A 5940-nucleotide genomic window follows, 5' to 3' on the forward strand; every position below is an offset into this window, starting at 1 on the left:
GCAGGCTGATGGGCAGAGCTCATGATGTTTATGCCATGCTTTCTGAGGAGGCTTCTGCAGGTTTTGAGATGACAAAAAAAGCTTTTCTCACTGTGTATGAGTTAGTCCCTGAAGCTTACCGACAGACATTTTGGAACCTCCGGCGATTGGCTGGGCAGACTTATGTAGAATTTGAGAAGGTAAAGCAAATTAATTTTGATCATTGGATACAGGCATTAAAGATGGAAGCCATGTATGAGAACTTTAGAGAACTATTTTCCTGGAAGAATTTAAAAATTCACTCCCTCCAGTAGTGAGAATTCATGTAGAGAACCAAAAGGTTTCAACAGCCAGACAACCAGTGGAAATTGCTGATGATTATGAGCTTGTGTATAAGCCCAAACTCTTTGTCCATCACACCCACAAACCTTCGAAGGACAGAAAGTGGAAGAGTGAAAGGAAGACAAGTAGTCAGGGACAAAAAGGGACAGCTGGGAATGCCCAAGATGTCCTCCGCAAGCCAGAAAGGAAGATGCTGAGGGTGGAAGTGAGGTACGCAAGCCAAAGTGTTACCATTGTCACAAGGTGGGACATCTTTGAGCGGAATGCTGGAAGTTGCGGGGTAAACACATGGGACTTATTTGGATGCACAAAGCTAATGCAGAGAAAGGGGCTATGACTGAGAGTACAGCAGATCAAGCTGTAGCTTTGATGGCAGCTGTAAAACCAGATATAAAAACCAATGTGAGTGTAGGGGTTGAGAATAAGATACCTGAAAGTTCAAAGGAATTCGTATTGAAAGGAAAAGTAACTCCTTATCCCTCAAGTGAGGTAGGCAAACCTATAGTTATGCTTAGGGATACAGGAGCCACCCAAACTCTTTTGTTGGGGAAAGGCATAAAATTTCCACCAGAGAACACACTGAATGCTGAAGGTTTAGTGAATGGTATTGGCAGGGAGTATATACCCGTACCTTTGTATCGAATGAACCTAGAGTGTGACATAATGTCTGGAATGGTAACTGTAGGAGTTGTCCATAGCTTGCCAGGAGATGGAGTTGACCTACTCCTGGGGAATAATTTGACTGGAGCGAAAGTAGTAGTTTTGCCAGTAGTTATGGATAAACCAAATGAAATTAAGGAGACAGAACAGTTACAGGAACAGGTTCCAGGAATTTTTTCTTCTTGTGTAGTAACCCGAGAAATAGCTAAACAAGTTCCATTGTCAGAGGTAAAATTGGCACCACGTTCAGATAGCTAAATATCTGAAACTTTCCTCGGGGATTTAGACAATCCAAATGAAATATGTAACAAAGTCTTCTCTGATAATAGCCCAGCAAGCTGACCCAGAGTTGAAGAAGGTGGAACAAACAGCTCTAACAGAAACTGAGGCAAAAGGAGTTCCAGAAGGCTATTATATTGAAAATGGAGCTCTGATAAGGAAGAAAATGGAGTTCTGCAGATGAAGGCTGGATGGTTGTTTGTTGGATAGTGGTACTGCTAAAGTATCACCAGGAACTAGTAAGGTTAGTGCATGGGATTCCTCTGGTAGGACATATGGGGACTTGGAAGACCAAAGCACGAATAAGTCAACATTATTACTGGCCAGGTCTTTCCAAAGATGGGGCGAGAAAGGAGGCTGAGGAGTGTGAATGCCTCCAGGGCTTTCAGCTCACCCACTTGTTTGGTGGTGGTACTGGCGCTGGTATAGGCACACTTCTTATCAGTAAAATCCATGAGGAATACCCTGAAAGAATCATGAATACTTTTAGTGTTGTGCCTTGACCCAAAAGTATCAGACACTGTAGCAGAGCCTTATAATGATACTCTGTCCACCAGCTTGTGGAAAACACTGATGAGAACTTCTGTATTGATAATGAGGCTCTTTATGACATTTGTTTCCATACCCTTAAACTGACAACTGCTACTTATGGTGATTTGAACCACCTAATGTCATCCACCAGGCGTTGTGTCACAACCTGCCTACATTTCCCTGGTCAACTGAATGCTGACTTGCGTAAACTGGCAGTGAACATGGTCCCATTTCCTTGCCTGCATTTCTTCATGACAGACTTTGCTCCTCTGACCAGCTGTGGTAGCCAGCAGCACCATGCCCTCACACTACCTGAGCTTACCCAACAGATGTTTGACCCCAAGAACATGATGGCTGCCTGTGACCCTCGGCACAGCCACTACCTAACTGTTGCTGCCATTTTCCGAGGCCGTATGTCCATGAAAGAGTTAGATGAGCAGATGCTAAATGTACAGAATAAAAACAGTACAGCTAGCCTGGAGCTGTCTAAATGCATCTCTGAGCAGTTTACTGCCATGTTTCGAAGAAAAGCCATTTTGTATTGGTACACTGCTGAGGATATGGATGAGATGAAGCTTACTAAGACTGAAAGTAATATAAATGACCCAGTATCTGAGTACCAGCAACACCAGGCTGCTACAGTTTGTGATGGCGAATTTGAGAATAAGCAAGCACATATATGCTGGGTAATAGGGACAATGAAGGATGAAAAGGATTGTGAGGATGAGCTAGAAGGAGGCCGAGACAGTTCTCAAGTTGAACCTCCTACTATCCGGTTAGTTACTACAGAATGGCTAGGAAAATTGGACAACATGCATTCATATTTAGATGAAAACCAACGAGAAGACCTAACAAGGCTACTCACAGCATTTAAAAGAGTCTGTGCGAATAAGCCAGGATGTACAACCTTAGCCACACATGATGTGGATACAGGGGAATCCGTTCCTATAAAACAACATTCTTACCGCTTAAGTCCAGAGAAACAGGCCCAAGTAAAAGCAGAAGTCCAATACATGCTGGAGAACCACCTAATAGAACCCAATCAAAGCAGTTGGATTTCACCAGCAGTTCTTAGTGCCCAAACCTGACAGTCCAACTAAATGTTTAGTAGATTATAGACAAGTTAACGCAATAACAAAGACAGATTCCTACCCAATTCTTCGCTTGGAACAACTGGGGGTCTCTGTTTGGAAGGTTGCAATCGGCCAATTTGGTGATAGTCTTCATTGAAGGGTTTAAGGAATCAGAGCGCCAGACTGTTCTGATGGTGTTTACTGTTACAGCCTTATCATTTAAGGGTCATCCACATTGCAGGTAAATGTAGATGCTCTATTGAGAATGCAACTTTATTTTAAGTTATTCAAATGAAGAAAGTGAATGAGTATGCATGTGAAAATGTGTTTCTTTCCACACTTAATAATGAAACACATTTTAAAAAATGGTGCTTCATTCCTCCGAGGGTGGAGGTGTTATGAAAGTGACTTCTGTCAAAAAATAATTCTTAAAAAAAGGGGTTTTTAGTAAGCTAGATAAATGCTTTTTAATCAAGGGGACAGTGAGGGCTGATTCACAACAGTGTTACAGTTTGCCACGTGGCAACAGGAACAGCAAAATTGACACCTCTCCTTTGATTGGATAAGCCCGGCAGCACTAAACATCTGGATGGAAAACTGCCAAACTATTCAGCCGTTAGTCAGAGTGTGTGAGCGTCAAGTCTGGAAGGAGAAAAAAAAGTCTAGTGCTGCTAAAGTGCCAAAAGAAAGACAGAAAAAGGAAAGAATTCCAAGGAAGAACAGAAGATTAGGCATTAGTGCGAAATAATGCTAAGATGACTAAGAATGTTAAAAAGACAAGCCTAAAGGCATTGTGTCTCAATGCGCGGAGTATTCGCAATAAGGTTGGTGAATTAACTGCACAAATAGATGTAAATGGATATGGTATAGTTGCGATTATGGAAACATGGCTGCAGGGTGACCAAGGATGGGAACTGAACATCTAAGAGTATTCAATATTTAGGAAGGACAGGCAAAAAGGGAAAGGAGGTGGAGTAGCGTTGTTAGTAAAAGAGGAAAGCAATACAATAGTGAGGAAGGATATTAGCTCAGAGAATCCTGATGTGGAATCTGTATGGGTGGAGCTAAGAAACACCAAGGGGCAGAAAACATTGGCGGGGGTTGCATATAGACCCCCAAACAGCAGTGGTGATGTAGCAGTGGTGGCATTAAACAGGAAATTAGAGATGCATGAAATTAAGGGTGCAACTGTAATTATGGGTGACGTTAATCTACATATAGATTGGGCAAATCAAATTACCAATAATACTGTAGAGGAGGAACACCTGGAGTGCGTACATGATGGACCAATACATTGAGGAACCAACTAGAGAACAGGCCATCCTAGACTGGGTATTGTGTAATGAGAAAGGATTAGTTAACAATCTTGTTGTGTGGGGTCCCTTGGGGAAGAGTGGCCATAACATGATAGAATTCTTCATTAAGATGGAAAGTGAGAGAGTTGATTCCAAGACTAGGGTCCTGAATCTAAATAAAGGAAACTATGAAGGTATGATGCACGAGTTGGCTAGGATAGATTGGGGAATGTTACTTAAAGGGTTGACAGTGGATAGGCAATGGCTAGCATTTAAATAGCACATGGATGAATTACAATTGTTCATTCATGTCTGGCACAAAAATAAAACAGGAAGGGTGGCTCAACAGTGGCTTACAAAATAAATTTTGGATAGTATTAGATCCAAGAAGTAGAAGTATAAAATGGCCAGAAAAAGCAGTAAACCTGAGGATTGGGAGCAGTTTAGAATTCAGCAAAGGAGGATAAAGGGATTATTATGAAGGGGAAAATAGAGCACGAGAATATGCTTGCACAGAACATAAAAACTGACTGTAAAAGCTTCTATAGATATGTGAAGAGAAAAAGATTAATGAAGACAAATGTGGGTCCTTTACAGTCAGAAACAGGGTAATTTATAATGGGGAACAAAGAAATGGCAGACCAATTAAATACATACTTTGATTCTGTCTTCACAAAGGATGATACAAATTACCCCCCAGAAATGTTGGGGAACATAGGGTCTAGTGAGGAGGAGGAACTGTATGAAATCAGTATTAGTAGGGAAATGTTGTTAGGGAAATTGATGAGATTGAAGGCCGATAAATCCCCAGGACCTGATAATCTACATCCCAAAGGAAGTGGCCCTAGAAATAGCAGATGCATTGCTGGTCATTTTTCAAAATTCTATAAACTCTGGAACAGTTCCAATGGATTGGAGGGTAGCTAATGTAACCCGACTATTTAAAAAAAGAGGTAGAGAGAAAACAGGGAATTATAGATCGGTTAGCCTGACATCAGTAGTGGGGAAAATGCTAGAGTCCATTATAAAAGATATAATAGCAGAGCACTTGGAAAACAATGACAGGATCTAACAAAGTCAACATGGATTTGCAAAAGGGTAATCATGCTTGACAAATCTACTGGAATTCTTTGAGGATGTAACTAGTAGAATAGAAAAGGGAGAACCAGTGGATGAGGTGTATTTAGACTTTCAGAAGGCTTTCGATAAGGTCCCACATAAGAGATTAGCCTGCAAAATTAAAACACAAGTTCAAATTCAAACAGCCAGTTAGTCATGTGACTAAAATAAAAACAAGAAATGCTGGAAATACTCAGATGTGGAGAGAGAAGCAGAATTAACATTCCAGATCAGATCAGGTCAGGTCAGTGCCCCTTCCTCTGCTTCTCTCTCCACAGCTGCTGACACATCTTCTGAGTAGTTCCAGCATTTGTTTTTATTTCAGATTTCCAGCATCAGCAGTATTATACTTTTATTTTAGTCATGTGACTAAATTGACCTGACTAGGTCTTCTGTGTATTGGAGAAGTTGGGACTGGGTCCTTTGTTCCAACACTGTCTGCTAACATGCAAATATTTCTCCAGGCAGGAGCTTGGCAATTTCTTGGAATAGGCCCCCTTTTCTTCACAACCACAATTTTAAGTTTTAATGTTCATATGGCAAAATAACATGTGCCTCAGTCTTGGCATATGAGGTCCTGCATGACAAGAACTTGCATACAAAACACAGATGCCAATTGTTAACCATCTAGGATGTACCTAATCAAGTGAGGTGCACTGGCC

The 5940-nt window shown here is 41.3% G+C and overlaps 1 pseudogene; it reads left to right on the plus strand.

Moving 5' to 3' along the window:
- The first annotated feature begins 1535 nt into the window (after positions 1–1535).
- On the plus strand, positions 1536–5647 carry LOC137351883 (tubulin beta-4B chain-like; annotated as a pseudogene).
- Positions 5648–5940: the final 293 nt, after the last annotated feature.

This window comes from Heterodontus francisci, chromosome 37 (genome assembly GCF_036365525.1).
Source record: "Heterodontus francisci isolate sHetFra1 chromosome 37, sHetFra1.hap1, whole genome shotgun sequence".
In the NCBI taxonomy this organism is placed as follows: Eukaryota; Metazoa; Chordata; class Chondrichthyes; order Heterodontiformes; family Heterodontidae; genus Heterodontus; species Heterodontus francisci.